At 43.7% G+C, this 21,993-nt stretch overlaps 1 long non-coding RNA gene across 1 annotated transcript in view; it reads right to left on the reverse strand.

Annotated features, from left to right (window-relative positions):
• Nucleotides 1–6,950: 6,950 nt before the first annotated feature.
• Nucleotides 6,951–21,993, reverse strand: part of LOC119695207 — a 96,571-nt gene continuing 81,528 nt past the window's right edge. The window contains exons 4-5 of the long non-coding RNA XR_005255088.1: nucleotides 8,300–8,506; nucleotides 6,951–7,428 (exon numbers count right to left, since the gene is read on the reverse strand). This is a non-coding gene — a long non-coding RNA (uncharacterized LOC119695207). The remainder of the gene's footprint in view (nucleotides 7,429–8,299; nucleotides 8,507–21,993) is intronic.

Genomic DNA, 21,993 nt, shown 5'->3' on the forward strand with positions numbered 1-21,993 from the left:
GGATGGGGAATGCACTGCTGCCCCTCACAGCCCGCCCCAGGGCCGGCGCTGTCCGTGTGCTGGGGACCGGGGACACGCTGCTGCCCTCACAGCCCGCCCCAGGGCCGGCGCTGTCCGTGTGCTGGGGCCGGGGAATGCACTGCTGCCCCTCACAGCCCGCCCCAGGGCCGGCGCTGTCCGTGTGCTGGGGATGGGGAATGCACTGCTGCCCCTCACAGCCCGCCCCAGGGCCGGCGCTGTCCGTGTGCTGGGGACCGGGGACACGCTGCTGCCCTCACAGCCCGCCCCAGGGCCGGCGCTGTCCGTGTGCTGGGGCCGGGGAATGCACTGCTGCCCCTCACAGCCCGCCCCAGGGCCGGCGCTGTCCGTGTGCTGGGGACCGGGGACGCGCTGCTGCCCCTCTGCTCGGCCCCGTGGGGCGCACCCGGGCGCTGTGCGCCGCTCCGGGCTCCGCAGAGCAGCACACCCGAGGCTGCCGAGGTGATGGCGGGGCTGGAGCGTCCCTGAGCGGGAGGCTGAGGGAGCTGGGGCTCAGCAGCCTGCAGAGGAGACGGCTCATCCATAAATATCTAAAAGGAGGTGTCATAGCATGCACCGGGCTCTGCTCCGGGGGCCCAGCAATGGCACCAGAGGAACTGATGCTCGGGAAGTTTCAGCTGGATACGAGGAAGAACTTCCCTGGGCAGCGCCCAGCCCTGAGCAGAGAGCTGAGAGGCTGTGGGGTCTCTTCCCTGGGGATATTCCAGAGCTACCTGGACATGATCCTGTGCCCTGTGCTCTGGGATGGCTCTGCTGGAGCAGGGAGGTGGCACCAGATGGACCCACTGTGGTGCCTCCCCTCCTGAGCCATCCTGGGACCTTGTGGCACTGTCCTGTCCTGTGCACAGACAAGAGCTTGGCATTGCCTTCAATTCCCTCAGCACACACCTAGGAGTATGTAAATATATATATATATATATATATATATATATATATATATATATATATATATATATATATATATATATATATATATATATATAAACACACTTCCATATACAAGTGAATATACATGTAATATTCACTTACTACTATGGAATATCCATGGGAGGATCAGATTCCAGACAACTCGTGGAACAAAAGGAGTACCCTCTCCAACATGGCATTTAATGTGCAAAAAAGAAAACAACAAGAACCCCCCTGCCCCAGACTGCTCCACAACACCTTCTGAATTCTGCTAGGAATCTCCTCATTCCCACACAGTGATTTCAGTTGCAGCTCCAGGTAATTAACTCCACTCTATCACGTCTGGTAAGAAAATTAGTTTTCTCATAAAGAGAATGACTTATGTGACAGAATGTTCTTCTGACAAACCTCTGGTGTAATTTGTGACACTTTCTGGTCACCTCTTTTTTCAGCAAGGTTTTTTTCCCCTCAGAATTTGTTCTAAAACTTCCCTTATTGGGATCACACTCAGAGCTGTCCTGCCTCTACCAACTCTTTTTGGGTACAGGCACCACATTTCCATTCTCCTGCCCAGATGAACAAGTTAAGACATCGCCTACAAATCCTCAGACCACACCTATAATTCCGTATTTAGTTCACTTGATATTTTAAGAGGGATACGATCTACAACCTGTTTTTTTTTTCAAAAAATCTGTTCACTATTGAGGTGACAGCTGTCTTTACCTGTTCTCTACCCTGCTCAGACTTTACAATCAGTTTTATCCTCTTCTCCAGGCTACTCAATTTTTCCTTTAATATAAAACCTGAACTTTTGGCACCTGTTTTAATTTTCTGTGTGTGGTTGAACTTAACCAAGGTTTTGGGTAGCCCCTACTGTACAAAAGTGCCTTGGATAACATAGGTTGGCCTGAGTTGCATGCAACCCTTAACTAGAAATTTATATTAATTTTTATACATATGAAAAGCCTCCTCCCAGGAGATTCAGGAAGGGGATTTAGAGCACATACACTCAAAGTTTTGAGGATTTAGGAGAAGAAGATGTGAGTGCCCCCTTGCTTTCCCTCCTTCCCCCACTGCAGAAGTGCTGAGAAGGAATATTTTTGCCAGCAATGCATTCTATAATCAGTAAGATTTAAAGATCACTCTTGTGAGTTAGATCACTCCCTGAAGCAACTGACAGAATCTCCTCTCCTGAGACAGATGGGATGAACAGCACATCCATGGGACATTTTTCCTGCATGTTCCTATAAAGCAGGAAAGCACCTTCCCAACAGACAGCAGAGGAACAGGCAGAAGTGAGCAGACCATGTCAGGTAAAGCCTCTGCAAATAAAGTTAAAACTTTTTCTTTTGTTCAACAGCCAGTTTTTCTATGTGCCGTAAGGTCCACATGCATAATCCTCAAAATTCTTGTTTCCTGGGCTTCCAGGGGACACTTAGTTATATAATCATGAGCTCATCTGAGGTGAGATTCCCAAATACTCTTTAAAACAAAACAATCAGGTGACCTTAAATCTTGTGATTCTTAGGATGTGTTTCTGCACTTGTGGTTCTGCTATAGCTCTACATTTGATAAAGCTGGAGTGAGATGGGATAAGGCACCTCGTGCCCTTTCCAGAAATCAACACTGCACGTGTGATTCAAAGTAAATATTAAATCTAAATCGACCTTCAGCCAATCGTAAAAGGAGAGAAAAACCTCTTTGGGTGTGCAGCCTGATTTGGCTCCACAGAAACTACAACAGCGGGATGATCCTAAATAACATCCCTATCTTAAATTTAACCCTGACCATGAGCAGTTTCCTGCTCTTCACATTTCACACAACTTTAAACAGGGAGAGGAACTTCTGCAGAGTTCAGCAAGCTGTGGTTGCACCCGGGGTGTAACTACACTGTTCAAAACTACTGCCACAGACCGCAGAAACAGCCCCCAGTCCCAGCAGCTTTAGGGTAATTTAAATAAGGCTCATCATGACTGGTTCTTCTGGAGAAACAAACTGTCGGGTGCTTAAAGACAGGAAGATGGTGGTGACTCACCAGTGGCACTCGGGCATCAGGGAACACGTCATCTTCAAGAGCTGAAGACCAAGGGTGACAGCAGCGAAGATGGGTCTGGCACTGCTCCAAAACCAGCTAAAATAAATCAGGAAACAGTAGAAATCAGGAAAGAAATGCCAGTTTTTACAACAACTGCAGAAACCCCCACATGTACCAATTTCTCTGAGATGCTCTTTCCTGTGAGAAAATGCTTTAAAAAAATCTCTCCTGGTAGAAAATGTTCAATTGTCTCATCCTGTAAAAAAAACCACAACTGGAAAATGCAGTTTGTATTTGCAGTGCTGAATGTGAAACTGTGCCTGGGTTACTGTCTGAATTTCAAAATTATATTCTGATTCAAAAACCAAAGTTGCACAAGTTACTTCCCCACTGTTCATTTCCAAACTTGCTTGAGCTGGTAACACGTGAGCCTTGGAGTTGTGGGGAAAGTCAGCTACACCCCCTGCAAACTGCAGGGAGCCAAACCTTGGGCAGAGCCGACTTTTCCAACTACTCTGAAGCCAGGGCATGTAAAATAAAGGAATGACCCAATTGTCAGACATATTTTTATCTGGATAGGTTACACGTGCTTTTGCTTATCAGTGACAGAGATCCAAGAAGATTTGATAATCCATGAGCAAAAATGGGAACTAAACCTAACCCTGGCTGGCTCCTGAGCTCCTGCTGAGCTAAAAAAGCTTGTGAGCCCCAAGGCTGGCCCATTTTTGTCCTTTATTGTAGGAAAACACAGCAACCCTCCCTATCTCAGTCCCATCTTGGCCTTTCCCACCCTGTACTTGTAGGTAAGGAGATAAATCTAATCTGAAATGCTCACTGTTATCATATCAGATTTGGGCTTTCTCTCAGAATTGCTGCACCCCAGCTTGTGCAGAGGAGCCAGGCAAAGCTTTCCTGGAGCATGCACTGAGGATTGGTACTGAGCTACCAGCAAGTTGAATTTTGTTACAAGAACTCTCCACTATGTGGGATAAGCCACCACATTTACACATTAACACCTTCCCAGAAACCCCAGGAAGTAGTTTTTTGTTATTTCAGCAGGATTTTGCAGCTCTGTACCGGGACTCCTGCATTTCACAGGAGTTTGTGCACACACACAGTGGTCCTACCTTCCCTTTATCTCCATAACCCGTGGATGCTGCCTTGCAGTGCAGAAAGTCAATTAGGAAACTGCTAGAACATACTCGTTAATCAGCAGGGCTCTAATGAAGCAGGTGGAGCTTTGTTTGAACATTCAGTTTTAAGATTTCTCTTCAGCTCTCGGAGAAAACTTAGATTTAGACAAGTATCTTCCCATTAATATTAAACCGAAGTGGATTGACTTTTTCCCTTCAGGTTTCTCAGATTTTTTTTGTCCTACCCAGCAGTACCAGCCCTGCCAAGCTGCACACGGGGTGTTGTTTGCTCTTAGTCATCACCTGCATCTGCTCACTCCGATTTCTCATTTGTCCCATCCCCCACTGGAACATTTTATCCTAATTTAACGTGGAAATACGGGCAGGATATATGGAGTGTGCGACAGGGTCTGACAGCACAGATTGCAATTAAAGCCGTTTAAAATAGCACAAAACTGTTAATTGCTACCGAGTGAAAAATTGGCCATTTGCAGCAGAATTGTTCTCATTATTACACGGTTTGAAAGGATTTGTAAGGATTGAGGGACGCACAGGGAGCGAGTGCCGGCACCATTAGAGGGTGCTGGAGTCCACACAATCCCAATCCACATCCAGCTCCATCCAGCTCCAGAGCTGCTCGCTCTTCTCAGGGACAGCAGTCTCAGAAAGACAAATCTGGGGATGAAAAACTGTAATCTTATTTTGTCACATGTATAAGCCTTGCCCAAATATCGACTGAAATATTTCCCCACAGCTATTGTCTTCACAGACTCCACAAAGAGTCATGTCTGATCAAATGCACTTAAAGGTAGATTTGGGTAAAAAGTGCCATGAAATACCATAAAGCTGACATTTCCTATTTTCTAAACTCTTCATTTTGCACCCTAAATAACATCCTTCTAGTAAGATAGCTGATACATATCTTTTCATACCTTTTAAAGGCAAAACATCAACACAAATATCATTCTACAGACCTGCAGCCAACCTGTCTTACTCATCCCTCCTCTTCTCCTCGGATGACCAGGTGAACCCTGAATTTTTCTCACAGACATTTGCTGTTTGACATTGGATTAACCACAGTAGTTGGCACTGACTGATTCTACTGACTTGATAGAGGGGTCTTTTTCCCTTGACTCTGTGAAGAAAAAAGGCCTTGCTCACACAGTGCACTTAGAGAAGGAGAGATATGGAGAGAAGCTCTGCATCCAGAGAGGTTCCTCTGTGATGTCTTAAATCTCTGTCTTTTCAGCAAAGGTGTCCTTTCCTACTTGACTCTCTCAAGGGAAGGGATGGGATGAATGCTGGGACAAATCCTGAGTTGCTCCAGTGGTTAAAACAGTCTTGGAATCACAGATTTTGGGTTGGAAAAGACCTTTAAGGTTGTTGAGTCCCACCAGTCCCAGGTGAGTGTGTGCTGCTTCTCCTCTGGGGCTACACCACCCTCTGTCCCTGAAATGTTTGTGCGCAGAAAACCCCACGAGGGGAACACAAACAAGAGAAAATGTTGCTTTCCAGTGGTTTCAATCAGTGCAGCTCTCCAAAAAAAGCAGGAGCATTTCCCAAGTCCCAGAGCTCCACCAGCCCAGGCCCCTACAAAACCTGCAGGGCTGCAAACCCTGACTTTGGTGCCACAGAAGTGGGAGCAGTGTCTGATGGAATAAATCTGACAGAAATCTGGTCTTTTTGACTCAGTTCCTCTGTGGATCCAATCCTTCCACGTCTGTGAGCACTACAGCAGGATACCCAGTGTCTGGTTTCTGAAATAGCTGCCTTCTATAATTAGTTTTTTTAAATCTGTGTCTTTTTCAAACACTCTCTGATATCCTTTTTCCCTCACATTACTGACTTTTGAAAGCATATAAACACACTCCCAGCCAATTTGTTATTTCCTTATCTTTTAAAATAACACACTGTGGAGCTTGTAGTCCTCTGAGTGTGGTGAAGCTTCACCAAAACTTTTTTTAAATTTAAGTCTAGGCCATTTTTCAAGAATGAGATGTACACAGTAATGTGATTTCTTAGAGTTGTGTTTTAAGCCATAAAAATAAATATGCAGTCTCAGAGATGCAGAGAAGAAAACAACATTTTTGTAACCTCACCACGTTTTGTAAATTGATTTGTTTTTTTGCAAATCTTGGTTTTCTGTGTACCTGGTGGCCACAATTTCAGAGTTGAACAGCAGTGCTGAGCGCAGCCAGGCAGCATATGCCACGTGTAATTTTTTAATTTCCTGGTAGCAGCAATTCTTACAGGCACAATAGCAGGTTTGTTTATTTTTTGTTCTTCATCAACCCTTTTATTAACATTGTTAGATCTCCTGACTGCACCTGGCTGGGCAGTGACTGAGCATAATGGCATCTTTGCCCTGGGCTCTTGGAGACAGTGCATATGGATGGGGAAGGCAGCAGATAATATGGATGCAAATTTCAAATTACTGGTTTCATCCCCCAGGCACCGAAGGAGGAAAGATCTCAAGGAAATCAGGAGAACAACGTGGCTTTGAGTTTCTACTCAGGGTATAGACCTGAAAACCCCACTCGTGGTCCTTGCAGGGCTGTCCTTTGCAAAATAACGAAACGTGAGTGAATTTCAGTGAGGAGAATCTGCACTCTGTGACTGAAAGATCAGGCCTGAGGCAGAGCAGCACAGAACTGGGTTTGCCAGGGCAGAGTCTGAGGCAGAGCCTGCACAGGATCAGCACACCAGAAACCCAGCCCCACCGTCCTGCTGATGAGCCCCTGGCACAGAACTCCCTCATTTGGACTAATCAGGGCAAGGAGGAACCATCCTTAATGAACCAAGAGAGGCATTTTCAGCATTTGACTCAAGTTCTCTTCCACTCATATGGAAAAAGCAATTGTCTTTTTCCACTTATGTAATTTTGCCTTATCTTACTGGAGTTTTCTTTTTTCTTTAAAGGGTTTCACACTGATAACGCCCTCATGCCCCACAGGACAGAGCTGGTGTGACTCCAGCAGTTCACTGCTCTTCAGCCTCTGAAAGTAAAACACAAACTGAACCTTCTGAGCTGATTTCTCGGGTTTTGCACTTCCCAAGGCACAGTCTCCCCTGGAGCAGCAGTGTCCGTTCCTTTAGTACAAGAAGTGCTGCAGAAATCTCTCAAACATCCTGCTGCTCCTCCAGCATGAAAGAGAAATAAGCTTTGGCTTTAGGCACCTTTTCAAAATCAATGCCATCACTACTGGCAATGGATTTTCTTACTCCTTTTTTCACAGATCCGTGGCCATCTCCTGGAGGATGCTCCACTCTCATTCACATCTGAGGTTTCTTCCAAGCTTCAGAACCTGTGTCAGTCTGGTGATCAGTTTGAAGAGAGAATTAATTAAATTGGATTGCTAGAATGAATTCCACAATACCCTAGGAAGTCTGATATTTGTAATCAACTATGGAACTGTTGCTAGGACACTGGAATTGTTGATTTTTTGGAAAAAAGATCTGTTCAAATATTTGCCTGTCTAAAACTATGCATCCAAGATATACAAAAGTTTAGCTGGTCCTGTGAACAATTTTTTAGTGCTTTCATTTATAATATATTAACTCCTGACTCAGAAAACATATGGAAAAGCCCACAAGAATCTACTACTACATGTGCAAGATATATTCCTAAAGAGAAACAAATTATAGCTGATGAATTGTTAATTCCATGACCTTTTCCCTCTGCTGCCCTATCCGAGCAGCAAGGACACACAGAAGACAATTAATATCTATTAAGAATGCTAGATTTAGTTTGCACATCTGACAGTAACACGTCATCCCCCACAGCATAAAAAGATTTATAACATTGAAATATAAAGGACTTGGTGATGGAGCTTGTACCCCCTTAACCAGAACCACTGCCCCAGAGTTCAGAGTTTACTCTCATTTTTACCAAGTTCTTTTTCTCAGTTTCCACCTGCGGCCCCATGAAAAACCCTGAGGAGTTCTACTTGCTCTCCAAAGCTCAACTTCAATTACTTTCAGAAAGTTTTCTCATCCTTAATTGTCATTTATCCAAGTGATTATTGTTTAATCCTTTAATCTCTTGTCAATCATGAAACTCTTCCCCTCTGTTTTTCTTTTCATGATGTTCAACTGCCCCAGCAGTGACAGACAGACCCCAGCATGATTGTGGTGCACACAGGGAAACATTTCCTAGTGGGAATCATCTCAGAATGTGTCTTCTCACCTGTGCTCAGCAGACTCTGCATTGCTCTGTCCATAGTATTCCAGTGGATGAATTGTTCATTTTACTACAGTTTAGAGACAGTATCCATTTTCTTCATTATTATTTTGTCTTCAGTTCACACACATTTCCTTTGCTTTCATCGTCTGATAGAGACTTTGGGGTAGAGAAGCTGGAGGTGTAGAGAAATCCACAACTGATGGGGTGCAACTAAAGCAGTCAGAAGAAAAGACCACATTATCCACATGACTTTATTTCTAAACTTATTTTTAGCTGTCAGAAAGTTGGTTGCACAGAAAGTGATTCCCAAACCATTATTTAATTCTCCAACTCTGTTTCTCCATCACTTTTTTCCCCCATTCTTATTCCATTAATGAGATACTAAAGAAGATTTGGTGACTATTGTGTAATTTAAATTGTTCTCTATTCCTAGCACATGATTTCTCTCTTCTGAGCTGCTGTGGGGTTGGTCTTAGCTTCAGCAAATTCTATTCACTGTGATACAACTGAGTCCATCAGCGATGAATGTTTTGTTCTCATTGTTATGAATCTCCAATAAATCCATTTCACACAAAACCAGGACACTTTCAAATACCTGACATTGTCACTTTCAGCCTTCAATGTACAAAAAGATGTAATAACAGTGCAGTGGCTGCTGCTGGTCAAACCCACCTTTGACAGCCCACCTCCCTTTTCTCTTGCCTTACACGAGCTCCAACTCCTCTAAACTGTGACTGCAAGAGATGTGATGGGTGTTGGGAAGGATGGCTGATGACCCTGAGAAAAACGCAATTTATTGTCAATTGTCCATTCTAATCTGTGGGAAAAACAAAATAATTTTCTTGAAATGCTGTGTGAAAAAAACAAGTTTTGGCCCCAAATATTCAGAACATAATCTAAGCACTCGCTTCGCTCTTCCCTCGCAGCGCCGATGAGCCCCCAGAGTGCTCGTAAATATTGGCAGAGCAAAGGAGGCAGGGTTCTGCCAGCTTTTTTCCTGCTGAATTGGAGTTAGTGTTTTTAACACAGCGATACATAACAACGCCCTTAATGCTGTTCCTTGGAACTTAGGCCTGAAATTCTGCTTCAACTCACTGAGGTCCTAGGACATGGAGATCAGCTGGAGATATTGCTGCCAAAAACTAGTTAATGCATGTGCTGGTAGACCCCAGGAAGGGGGGGAGGGCTCTGCATTTCAACAGCTGCTTTTCAACTGGAGCAGGAGGAGAGGGAAAACAAGAGGTTTTGCACTTTCCAGTTTTATTCACTTTTGTTCCACATACATCAGTGAGATCTGCATTTAAATGTAGAGTTCAAGGTACCAGAATTCTAAAATTCCCATAAAACCAGTTTTTGTGTCTGTACCAAGCTCTGTTTAGACTGAGATGTACATGGAAGAATGTAGCTGACACACACTGCAGACATATCCTCCTAAGGCATCACAGAAGGCTTTGCTTTCAATAATTAATTTGTGGCCAGTTCATGATTACATTGAAATCTAAAATGTCATTTCAGCTTGACTGATTTTTACCTTTTTGTCTGGACCCTTTCCAGATTAACACCAGGGTTATTGAAAGAGAAGCCCTGTGAGTGAAGAAATGAGATGGAAGTGGAGATATAGAACTTATTTTATCCCCATGGTTATATCAGTCCCAACTTCTGATCTTCTCAACCCCTGATCTCCTTCCCAGCCATCAGTTTTACTTGTCAAGTCTGTTCCTGACATTTGTAGCAGGGCACAGTTTGCTTCCCTACACTTTCTGCTAGGACCCCACATATTTTGGGATACCTGGAGAGAACAGAGGCCATGGCTGCACTGTGCCACAGATGACAGCTGGATCCTGAGCACGCCGAGTGGAAGTTTGTGAGATGCTGAGTGCTACAGAAACAGCACAAATCCCAGCCCAGACCTGGATCCTCAGCACATCGAATCACAACCTGTATGTTTAAAGCACTGGACTTCTCAGGTTGGCTGTGTTGTTCAGGACCACAGCCCACACATGCAATATTATGTGGTTCTTCGACCCTTCTAGTTTGGTCAGAGTTCTTTCTCCTAACAAAACTTTTTCATCCCAAACTGAAACCACGGCTAGTGCAGCCTTCTGAACCTCTAATGAGACGTGGCTGTGGGAATCCTCAAGACCAGTGAGTTTGAATCTTAAAACATATTTGTGTTTATGTAGAGGAAATATGAGAAAGCATATTTTGACTAATGGTATCACCCTAGAGAGAAACACACTTGTTATAAATATGTTCCATTGCAGTTGCTGGAAATCTAACAAAATTGCCATAAACAGGACTTACATCAATGTTTCTGCTTGACCTTTCTGGGAGAATAAAAGTACCTTCTGGGAATGCAAAACAAATGAATTTTTTGGAAACAAAATGAGTAACACAGCCCTTCCTCTTTATAAAATGGAGCCCTGATATAGCTGCTGCTTAGTAACAGCTCCTCCAAACGATCCATAAAACACCAGATGTAAAGGTGCGCACGTGTGCGGCTCCACTCCAGGCTCTGATGCAAAACTCAGAAACACTCACGCTGAGGGCAGAAGAATTGGAGATTTTAGATGAATAGCAGTTTCCAAATGAGAACCATACCCTTCCAGCCATGGCTAAGCTGTGCAATCACCTCCCCTGCTGTGGTTTCTGCTGGGTGATGTGGTGGAGCTGTGATAGCTGTTGCATCCCCTCTCCCACTTAGCTCTCTTCTGCATTTTCCCCTTAGGGAAAAGATGTCCTGTCTGGCACTGAAAACCTGCTAGAAATAGTGTGATAAAACCCCACACATTTAGAGAATGTGGTTAACCTATAAAAACAACTATCAGCACCAGAAAAATGGAATATATTTAATAGGACCAGACGGTTACTGAGATACTTAATGCAAATAATAGTCAGTGTTTCTGCCCATAATTAAATATCACAGATAAATGTAAATGCAGAACTGAACTAGCACTAAGAAAATTGCACTTTCCCCCTTCAGGCATTATTCTAAATAACCTGTTAAATTGAATTAATTATCATGATCCATAGAATCCTGAGTTGGAAGGGACCCACAAGGATCATCGAGTCCAGCCCCTGGGATTCAAATGAAAGTACTTTATAATATCTTATACAAATAGCTAAAAAGACTCTTTAGCACTGCTACCAAATCCCATTTTTTATACCCATTCCTAGCAGCAGATGCAGAATGTTTGCATCAGGAATGCCATTAGCCTGTAACAAAGTGTAACAAAGCTCTTGGGGACTCCTCATCTCTGTAGCCAGTGGCCACTGAAGCAGTTTGGTCCCTTCCTCAGCTCTTCTCGTTGGTGAAATAAGAAATGTGAATCCTTCTTTGCAAAATAAAGTCCCTCATACAGTTTCTTCTAAAGAAAGGAAATAATTTAAACCTAATGATGCATCTGTTACCAAACAATCACTCAAAAATTTATCCTGAGATCACCATGTTTGCCTTGCAGAGCTTGACAAAGCAGAGTGAGCCTCCCAAAGCATCTTGAGTAGATCCTGCTCTGCCAGGGCAGGTTTGCAGCCAGCCCAGGGCATCCTGAGCAGATCCTGCTCTGGCAGGGCAGGTTCAGAGCATCTGAGCAGATCCTGCTCTGCCAGGGCAGGTTCAGAGCATCTGAGCAGATCCTGCTCTGCCAGGGCAGGTTCAGAGCATCCTGAGCAGATCCTGCTCTGCCAGGGCAGGTTCAGAGCATCCTGAGCAGATCCTGCTCTGGCAGGGCAGGTTCAGAGCATCCTGAGCAGATCCTGCTCTGCCAGGGCAGGTTTGTAGCCAGCCCAGATCCTGCCAGCCACAGCACAGCTCCGGTGCAGCTCTGCCTTGGCTTTTTCTTGGTGCCTGCTCCAACTGCAGCAGGCAGAGTCAAAGGCTGACTCTCACCCCCTCCAGATCAAAATCCCATCCTTCACACAAGTCATGCCCTGGTGAGGGGGAGTTCACAGCAGTGCTTGTGCTACCCCTACCCAGCACACGCTGTTCAGGTTTTCCAAAGCCATCAATAGATAGAGTCATTCCTGCTCACCCCATGCTACAGCTCCCCTCTCCTTCCTCTCTCTCTGCACATTCACATGTTAAAATTAAGTGGGACTTAACAGGTCCGTAAGTGGGATATACCCAAGTGTTTCCAATTTACCCTCAGTGAACTTGAATGGAAAACATTTGAAAATGAAATTCTGGGTGAAATCTCACAGCATTGCTGCAGCATATGGAGTCAATTTCAAATAGCACTTTGATAATGTCATGATCTGTTAGAAAGTGTTCACCTTATACCAAAGCTATTACAAACTCAGTTGCCTCACTCAGAGTATCTTCATCTTATGATCCATAAGAAAGCTATTTAGTGGATTGTGAAATATGAACTTCGGCCAGAGCTAATTTAAGAGAGATCGTTACACTAGTGATGGTGCAGCTTGTTTCTTCTGTGAGTTTTATATTATTCAACTGTTCACAGCTAGTAAATTCACATCTAATAAGCTGCAAAAGTTATCAGATGAAGCACAGCCCATTGTAATCCCCACATGAAGCAAATAACTGATAAAAAAATTAGTTCCAGCATGTGTTACAAATATTTTTGCAAACAGCATCTGATAAAGGAATTGGCTTTATTAGCAGCTAACTCCTTCACACAATGGAGAAAATGCAGAAATGTGTTCTATCTCTACAGGCCACAGCATTTCTCAAGCACTGATGAGGAAAAAAAAATAGACTTAACTGGAAGCAAAAGCACAAACAGCCCACATCTCCTGGCAGGCACAGACCTTGGCACCGGGAATGCAGCGATGGGAATATGCTGAAATAGAAGGGATTTGCAGGATGTAAGGCACAGGCAAAAAGGCATTTGTGTAATGACAACCTTGTCAAAGAAAGTAGTAAATTTACACCCCGCTTCTTGAGACAAAGTAAGAGCCAGTGACCCCCACCACGAGTCCAAATGACTCCTGATTCTGTCCAAGGGCTGGCGCAGCAACCAGGCCAGATGTAAACACAGATCTGTGCTGGGGCTGGGCTGTCCCCTCTGCCCAGGGCAGGGAGGGTGGTGTGGAGCTGGGGCTTGCCTGTGCTCCTCGGGAGATCCTCCAGTGTGTAAACACCTCTTCAGAGCCTCTTCAGAGACCCCACAGGAGCAAACAGCAACAACAAGGGGTTTACCCAGAGGTCCTGGTATCATGCACCAGGAAGGATGCTCAAGGATGGATCTGAGAAAGATTAAGCCATTCAGAAGAGCAGAGTGTCCAGCAGTTGTCTGGGGCTAAAGGTGTCTTAGAAACATCCACCATATGCAGGGATTGCCCCAAGCACTGAGAAGATTCAGGTATGGGTAGAACCAGGTAAGTGTGTTGAGAATGAGCACTGAACTATCAGTGCTGAGTCCTGGGAACTTCACTCAGTTTTTCTCTTGCTTTTACAAACGTTCACTGTTGTTAGAGGCAGCTGGAATAAGAAAGAAGAAAGGTATTTCTAGTTTTAACTCTCAAAAAATAGGTGTTAAGCCTCGTACTAGGGACACCCTCATACACCAGAGATGGTAGAAATTGTGTTCAGATTTTTTTCCCCTTTTCTGTGTCAGCCCTCAGCCTGCAGCAAGGCCAGAGGTTTCTCAGGTATCAGCAGGAGCAGCCCCTTTCCTCTGCCTCGTTGCTCCTTCACTCCAGCAGCAATTCCTCTGCCTCTGAAGTCTGTCAGCTCTTCTTGCCAAAGAGAAAGGAATGACAAAAGCATTCAAAGAAAAAGAAAAACAGAGAGATCCCAAGCCTCATGTGTGACATAAAGCAAACAATTCACATGATCTTTATTTTTGTAACCTTCGTCCTCCTCTCACCCTCATGTCTGTTGTTATCACTCAGCATGTTATTGTTATTACTTCAAATTTGTTTTCAAAAGTGCCTATCCAGTGCTGGAGGTGCCTGAATACACACTGAAAATATACAAAACATATGTCCAACTTAGACCCTGCATTCCCCGAGGAAGGGCTGGTATCCCTGCAGCGCACTCAGCACACTTATGGCATGAACAAATTATGAACAATAATAATAAAGAATAACTTGTGCCTATTTATCTGTTTGGTCTATGAAACTGATCTGTCAATGACCCTGAAAACTCTTGGTGACACACACTGTGGTGGAGTTAAAACCAAGTTGCTATTTCCATTAATTTTTTTCCAAAAGCTTGAGTCAAAATCCCAGGGTAGGTGACACAGGGCGACCCTCCTGCTTTTGATGTGAATGGGAAAGGATTTGTCTTTTTATATCAAAGCTAGCTGGGAAGAGGAGGTGGGTGGCCATGAAAGGGAAAAGCCATGAAATTATCTCCATTGGTTTATAAGAAACAGCCATTCGATGGGATTTTGGGAGGGGGAAACCTTGTGAAAAATGTGCTGGTGTGATTCCTCTGGAGGCCGGCACATCTGAGCCAAGGCTGGGATGGAGCAGGGGGGGCATGAGAAGTTCTTCCCTTAATTGAGAACACGCTTGTTTGCAGAGTTCAATGTCAGGAACTCCAACATTGTTTTGAAAAGACAGAGCACTGTGTAGGTGTCGGAATTCAGAGGAGGCAGAACAAAACCGGGTGGAAAAAGGCAGCTGTGATGATTTAAATCTCCAAACACCTTCGGCCGGTTCCCTTCCTGTGCCCCACCAACCGGCCCTGGCTCTCGGCTGGGCTGGGAGGGGCACCCCAGCTCCTCCTGACCTCCTCCAGCACCTTCTTCCTCCTGCAGCCGCCTCCTGCCCGGTCCCCCGGGCTCCCACAGCCCCTTCCCGAGCTGCTGCTGCAACAGAGCACAAACCCCAGACAGACAGCCCTAAAACCAAAAACCCCTTACAAATCTGGGAAGTTTTCATTACTAGGGCAACGTTTTGGACATTAGTGGGACAACACTGGTGGGAGTCCTGTCACAATGGAGAGAGGCTGAAGGTAATTATCATCCTCACATGTTTCAGAGCTCTGTTGCTGCTGCTCTGGTGCAATGACAGCTTTGTGTTCCTGCTTGTGAGATCAATAGGTGAAGACAAGGTTCTGCAGAACTCAGATCAGATTAAATGTCCCTAAATGTCACCCTTATCTACTAGATGTCTTTTTAAATGAAGGATTGCATTTAATTGCAACATGTAAACAGAGTGAAACAGTGCAAGAAATGAGACTTCTGCTCAAAGGTTATAATATTCCTAGTCCTAATCAATAAACTAATTGACCTAAGTCAAGGTCTTGAACTAAGATTAGTTGTAAACACATGATTGTTATTGAAAGCCAATTATACTGCCCAGGTATGGCCAGATCTAATGAGCAGGTATGGCTGAACCAACTGAAATGGTGCTGCATATAATTCTGATTAAAATATTCTATAATAATTCTGTAATTATAATTCTATAATTCCCCCCCCCCTCCAATATGTAGTTTTGCCTGTCCAACTGTTATTTTCTCTTTACAGAAAGTAAACTCTCTTTAGTCATAGCTGACCTGGCAGCAGATCAATGATACAGAACTTCTGACTTAGAGAGAGACAAGCAGGTACCATTGTGATAGAGGATAAAAGGCACAAGGCAGACAGCCAGGATCAGGCTGATGTGATGTATTCTTGTTCCTGAGTCTCTTTATCTCATCTTTTATGTCTTGGCTACCCTGAGTAAGAAATGTGGTTCCTCCTTCCCATCATTGTACAGTTTCACTTCTATTTTATCAGAGGAATTCAGCCAGAAGAGAGAAAATAGGAAGGAGAACATTCTGCCTGTGAAGATAATTAGCAGAGTTTTACATAATAAATTAAATGACTAAAGCTCCTAAAAGTCTCAGCTGGGGTAAGGCAGCAGAATACCAAAGGCTCAGGGACAGACCATTTTCTGTACAACACTGAAGGACAAAATGAATCAACCTCTGTGCTTTAATCACACCTGGGGGATCCCAGCAGGAACCTGGAGCTGGGTCATGAACCAGCACCTCTGGCATCAGCACATCCTCTGATCTCTTCTTGCCAACCCAAGACACCAAACCCCACATTCATTTAATTCTTATAACAACACTAATGTGAATCTTAAAATTCCCAGGAAGATTTTCTTTTTTTCCTTTATCTTAAATGTTGCTATGCAGGAAGGGGAAATTCTGTGGTACCTAAAGACATGTTACAACTAGTTCTCACTTAATGTCATCAAGATATTTAGAGCTAAAAAGCAGTATCACAAATTTCTGATATAAATATTCATTTATCTAAATAGTTGGGAGAAAAGGCTGGATTATTTTGTTAAATGCAGCTTCTGGTATTGGCTTGTGGGCTGGTTTGGCTTGGAATCAAATTCGTTTTTCAGATTTAAAAACCCTCTAACTTTCAGTCCAAAAGCTGACATGTTTGCCCATCTTTTACAACCACTAATTTATGTTTTATCGGTTAAAGGGCCAGAGTGTAAACAAGTTCAATGATTTTTTTAGTTTGAATTTAAAAGCAGAAAACATCTCACAATGTTTTTGTAGGCAACGCAGTAATATTTAGCCTAACTGCTTGTTTCAAACAATGCATTCATGTAATGGAAAAAAATAGGAAGAAATCACATTTATGCATTATCTGATTGCAAACCCTCTTGTTATGCTCAGATACAACAATCAGATAGAGGTGTTGCTCCATTGACGTTTCTGAGGAGGTTATCAGTGTAACCAGGCTGTGGAGAGAGGGGTTGAAGTCAAGAAACTTCATCCAAACTTGTGGTATTTCAGCTCTGAATTTCTCATCCCCTTAGGGGTGAGGCTGAAGGATATGGAATCTGGATCTAGTTCTCAATTTTGTGGCTTGGTCTCTTTTCCAGTTCCCGCAGAAACATGTTCATCAAGATCTCCTGACATTTCTCTGCATTTTTTTCTTTCTTTCAATGATAATTTGAAGCAAGCCCTGCCCTTTCCCCCATAGCATTGTGCTTTTTACATCCCTGCAGCATGTAAACACTAAAAAATGCAAGCATAGCAACTCAGCAAAATACATGGAAACAAATGTTAGCAGAACAGTCCTTTTCCACAATTTTATAGGAGTTCCACAGAGCTGGGATTGCACACACAAACCAGAGCAGAGTTACACATAAACCAGAGTTCCTGTCCTGGTGAACAAAACCTCTGTGGTTCTGTGCACTGACATTACTGGGTAGATTTCAGTGCAGTCCCCCTGATGAATCATTCTGCAACAGTGGCTCTGTGTGCAATGCTAATTATGGTGATTACAGAAGTCAATGCCTTGACAATGTGGGTAAAAGCTTCATGAAAATGGGTAGTTTGACTCCTAAAAAATTACCAGTCCTTTAAAAATTGCTCCAATAAAAGGAAAATGTGGACGAAAAAATAGGCTCCCTTCCAAAAGATGGAATCAAAGGCCTGATACCTTTTATCATTGTTTCATCATAGCTAATAAAACTTCCCTAATTACCCGAGGACACTGGAGCCTTTTATCTGTGATGAGTGACACAGCGTTGTGTGTCTGCAGTCAGAAAGGTAAATACAATACATGCCTGTGACAGCATCTCAGGAAACAAAAATAAACAGGGATCCACTTACAGATGAATACTGGCATCGTCCTGAAACTGTAATTTCCCCTTCCAAGCTGTGCACCTTCCCAACCACCAAAACCACCACTGAGCCTTCTACTTTAGCTCCTACCCAAGCTCTGCAGAAGGCACCCTGCAAAATACTTTTTTGTGCGTGTTTAATCACTAAAGTAGCCTCATCATTTAATCAAAAGCCTCTGCTTTAATCAGTGATCACCTTCCAGTCCAGGCTCACAAGAACAGAGAGCATTCCTCTGTAACAGCCTCCCTCCTGAAAAATGAGGGATTGTGTAGACACTGAAGGCTGAAATTCTCCCAATTTGCCCCAAGGGATGCCAAGTGCAGCTCAGACAAGTACAAAGGGAACCTGTTCTTGCTGCTTTTCAACTGTGGCCCTGCTTAAATTGCCCCGGGGGTTTCACATTTCATTCTCCTAAGGTTACTGTCTCAGGCTTTTCTGTAGAAAACATTAAGGATGTAGGCCTTGCTTTAAACCAATTTCCCTGGGAATAAGACTGGGCTCATAATCTTACAGTAACAACTCACATGTTTGGTATTGTCCCTTTTCCCCTGCCTGAATCACACAGCCTGGTCTTTAGAAAGAGCTCCTAATTTAATTTATTGAGATATATACACTCACATAAGCACACATATACCCATGGAATGGAAAGAAGGTAAAATCAAATAAAACCAGCACTTCATACTGCACAAATACTTATAATCTTAAAATTTCATGTTATTCTTAGACTTTTCATTAAAATTCTTGCCACAATCTTCGAAGGCACAAGCCAGTAACAGATCTTCTGCAGGAGGATCATTTGATCCACTGTTGAAATGCTGCCACTTTGGAGTGGAACAGAGCATCTGGTTTACACATTAGAGTAGCTGGGGACATGAAATGAAGGTTCTTATAACCACCTGAAGCAGTAAAGGAAAATGTAGGTAAAAGTCATTTTAATTAGCTGAATCCCTACAGCAAGAGCCCTGGGAACAATGGTGGATAAAGCTCTACTGCTGATGTTTTGACTCTTCTGACAAGGCCCAAAATCATTTCATCTTGCCTCTAAAAGATGTTCTCACCCAGTTCAGCTGAAGACCAAGCCTCCTGAGGCCGCAGAACTGTGTCAGGTTTAGGGAAGGACAAGTGACAGCAGTGTTGGCCATGGTGGCTGTCACACTGCCCTGTGTGGCTCAGGGACACCACACCCTTCCTTACTCTGATTCTTTTTCAGAGAAGAATTAAGCATTTGAGAGCCAGAAAAAGAGAGAAAACTGATTTTCAAGGATGGGCAGGGTGCAGACTCTTGTTTCCCTCCCTGCCCATCCTCTCCCCCCCTGAACATAATGATCCCATAACAGATCCCATAACCCCGATTGGAAAAGGCTGATGTTCCCAGCATGGGAGAAGATGAAGAAAAAATGACATCCCAGCCTGCTCTGTCACCACACAGAGATGATCAATCCTGGCTGGGGCGATCCGAGACATTTCTTCAGCAAATTCAGCTGCATCCCTGGGCCCTCACTGGCACTTGCAATGTGTCCCAAGCAAATAAATTGAATATTGCCAGCACGGCCTCTCACCCAGCAGATGTGCAGCTCTCACTGCTGCTGCAGATACAATATAATCCATGTGCAGGGGATGACTACAATTTAATTTACACCAGTTGTAGCACAGAAATCTAAGCCACCACACAGAGCTGAAATCATGGGATGGTGCCATCTGTATGTAATTGTCAGGGTTACGTTTTCCATTACATTTTCTGCTGGAGGAAGGGGAGGATATACAACTGGGTAGCAATCATAACAGTCAGGGCTTGCAAAATATCAGTCAGAAATCACACTTTGGTTTGCTAAAGGGGTGATTTGCATTTCATTCTGACACGTCAGAACGGTCTATTTCTAAACAATGTCAGAGAAAATGAGATGAAATTCGATTTTTATTCCAAATATTGTAAAGCAATAGGCCAAACAGATGGACAGGTATGGCATTACTTCATCTGTGGCATGCTAAGCTTGGCCACGGGCCTGCAGAGCACAAATGTTTCAGCAGTCCTCAGGGGTTAACAGGCAGCACGTTCAGCGAGGCCCAGAAATTAAAAGATCTAGCAATTGTTGTTTTTTTACTTTAACCCTGCAAGAGGCTGCTAGGCTGGGAAAGCAGCTAGCTGGACTAATCTGCTTGGCATTTTTAAAGGAAAACTTCAGAAAATGTAATCGCAACAACTGAAAAACAACCCAAAATACTTTAAGCCTGAAATTATTTCTTCTGCTGCATGTGTTTTCTTAGAAAGTGAAGACTTAAAAAGAGACTGAATACTCCATATAGATAAATGATTTCTATATAAAGACCCTGCCAAGTTTTTAATCTGTTTGCATGCCCTAAAGAATGCTCTAGGAGATTACAACTAGAACCTGAGGATGCAGTTCCATGAGTATTTTCTGTAGCATCAAAGGCACCTAAAAAAGATCCTGATGGACCCCACACCATCTTCCCTTTCACATCCTACATGTCCCTGTCCTGCAGTTCACCTCTGAAGCACCAAGTTCCCTGAAGCTCTGCTAAAACCCAGCCTTGAACAGAGTATTTTCCTTCCAGAATCCCTGATGGCATCAGCTCCTGCAAGGGAGTCCTACATAGGGATCTGCAGAGAAAAATAATTTTTAAGTATGCTTCTGCTGTGTATATTAATCTAACAGTCGTGAGTTATGCTGATGAAGCCAATAATTTTTCAGCCCCCTTTATAGTTTGCCCAGGTTTTGTGAGGACAATTTTTTTCCTGTGAGCACTTTTCTGTAAAACTTCAGATTTGCATCTGCTCTTTGCATTCGTAGCCAGAAAAGGGGGGAAAAGGAAAAACTACCCAAGTGCACAAACCATGTGCTACAAACTGTCTGTGCTGTTTGACATAAAGACTCTGGGACAGTCCAAAACAGGGATTAATTTCTTCGAAACTCTGACCTCTGACAATCCCCTCAGGTCTGGAAATACCAACACTCCAGGAGAGAAAAGCTCTGCAAAGCATTCACAGCCCGGAATCACATTGTACCTGTCCTGCACGGCCGCTCTCGACGTCTGTCAAGATAAGCATCGTGGCCAATGCGCTCTTGGAGTTAGAAAAGTCTCCAATAAACACTTCTACAAACATTTGCCCATCCATCACTCTTCAGAACAAAATCTCTCCAATAAACACTTTTACAAACATTTGCCCATCCATCACTCTTCGGAACAAAATCTCTGGCAAAACTGTTGGCGGCAAGACCTTGATGGATAGGGACAGGATGCCCTTCCAGTGAAATCCCAGAATTTCAGCTTAATTCTTTTAACTGTTGAAATGGCTGTTTAAACAAGTGATGCTCGTGAGATACTACAGAAATTTTTTTTTTTTAATGTTTTATGTTTAGGTTAAAAGATTAATAAATACCCTCCAAGACTCATACATACACGTAGAAAACCCTAAACAACTCAGGTCTCCAGCGTGTAAGGGTTAAGCTCCTGTCCCCTTAATGTTTGGTTGTTAAATGCTTCCAGAGAGCCTGGAACTGTAACTGGGCACTGCACACTCCAAGCTAACTGGCAGACAAGTGTTGCTTTAGGCTTAGAAATGCTGCTTTTTCACTCCTGGGACCTGGGTTTATTCCAGCTTAATCCAGCTACAAATTGTTGTCTTCCAAAGTCTGCAGCTTCTTTTAAGTGCCTCCCTCCTCCTCCTAGCCTATAATTAGCAGCAATTACCGTTCTTGTTTACCAGGGGCCATTTCGGAGCGGTGTCAGTGTGTGTGTGTTTGTGGAAGAGATGGAGCCTTTATGAAAAGCTGCATGGACTGACCCAATGCTCTTGGGAAGGATAAGACAAATTGGCGTGGAAAACTGAGAGATCTGAATCATCCAAAGGGGAGTTGAGTACTAAAACAAAGCACAAAAATAAAATATCTGGGTTTGCTTCATTTCTTTGGGAGACCTACCACAGGGTTATTTCCCCCACCTGATGTAAATGATTGCTTCTGCAATGCTCAGCCATTCAGAGGCTGTTGTGTTGGAGCAGTTGCTGGATGATAAAGTACTTTGGAGATAAGTTTATATAAAGAGAAATTAGACCTATCCTGCCAGAACAGTGACTCAGCCTAATGTGTGAGTTTATAGGCTGCCCTAGTCTCAAAATCATCCTTCAAGT

The sequence above is a fragment of the Motacilla alba genome, chromosome 4A (assembly GCF_015832195.1).
Source record: "Motacilla alba alba isolate MOTALB_02 chromosome 4A, Motacilla_alba_V1.0_pri, whole genome shotgun sequence".
Taxonomy (NCBI): Eukaryota; Metazoa; Chordata; class Aves; order Passeriformes; family Motacillidae; genus Motacilla; species Motacilla alba.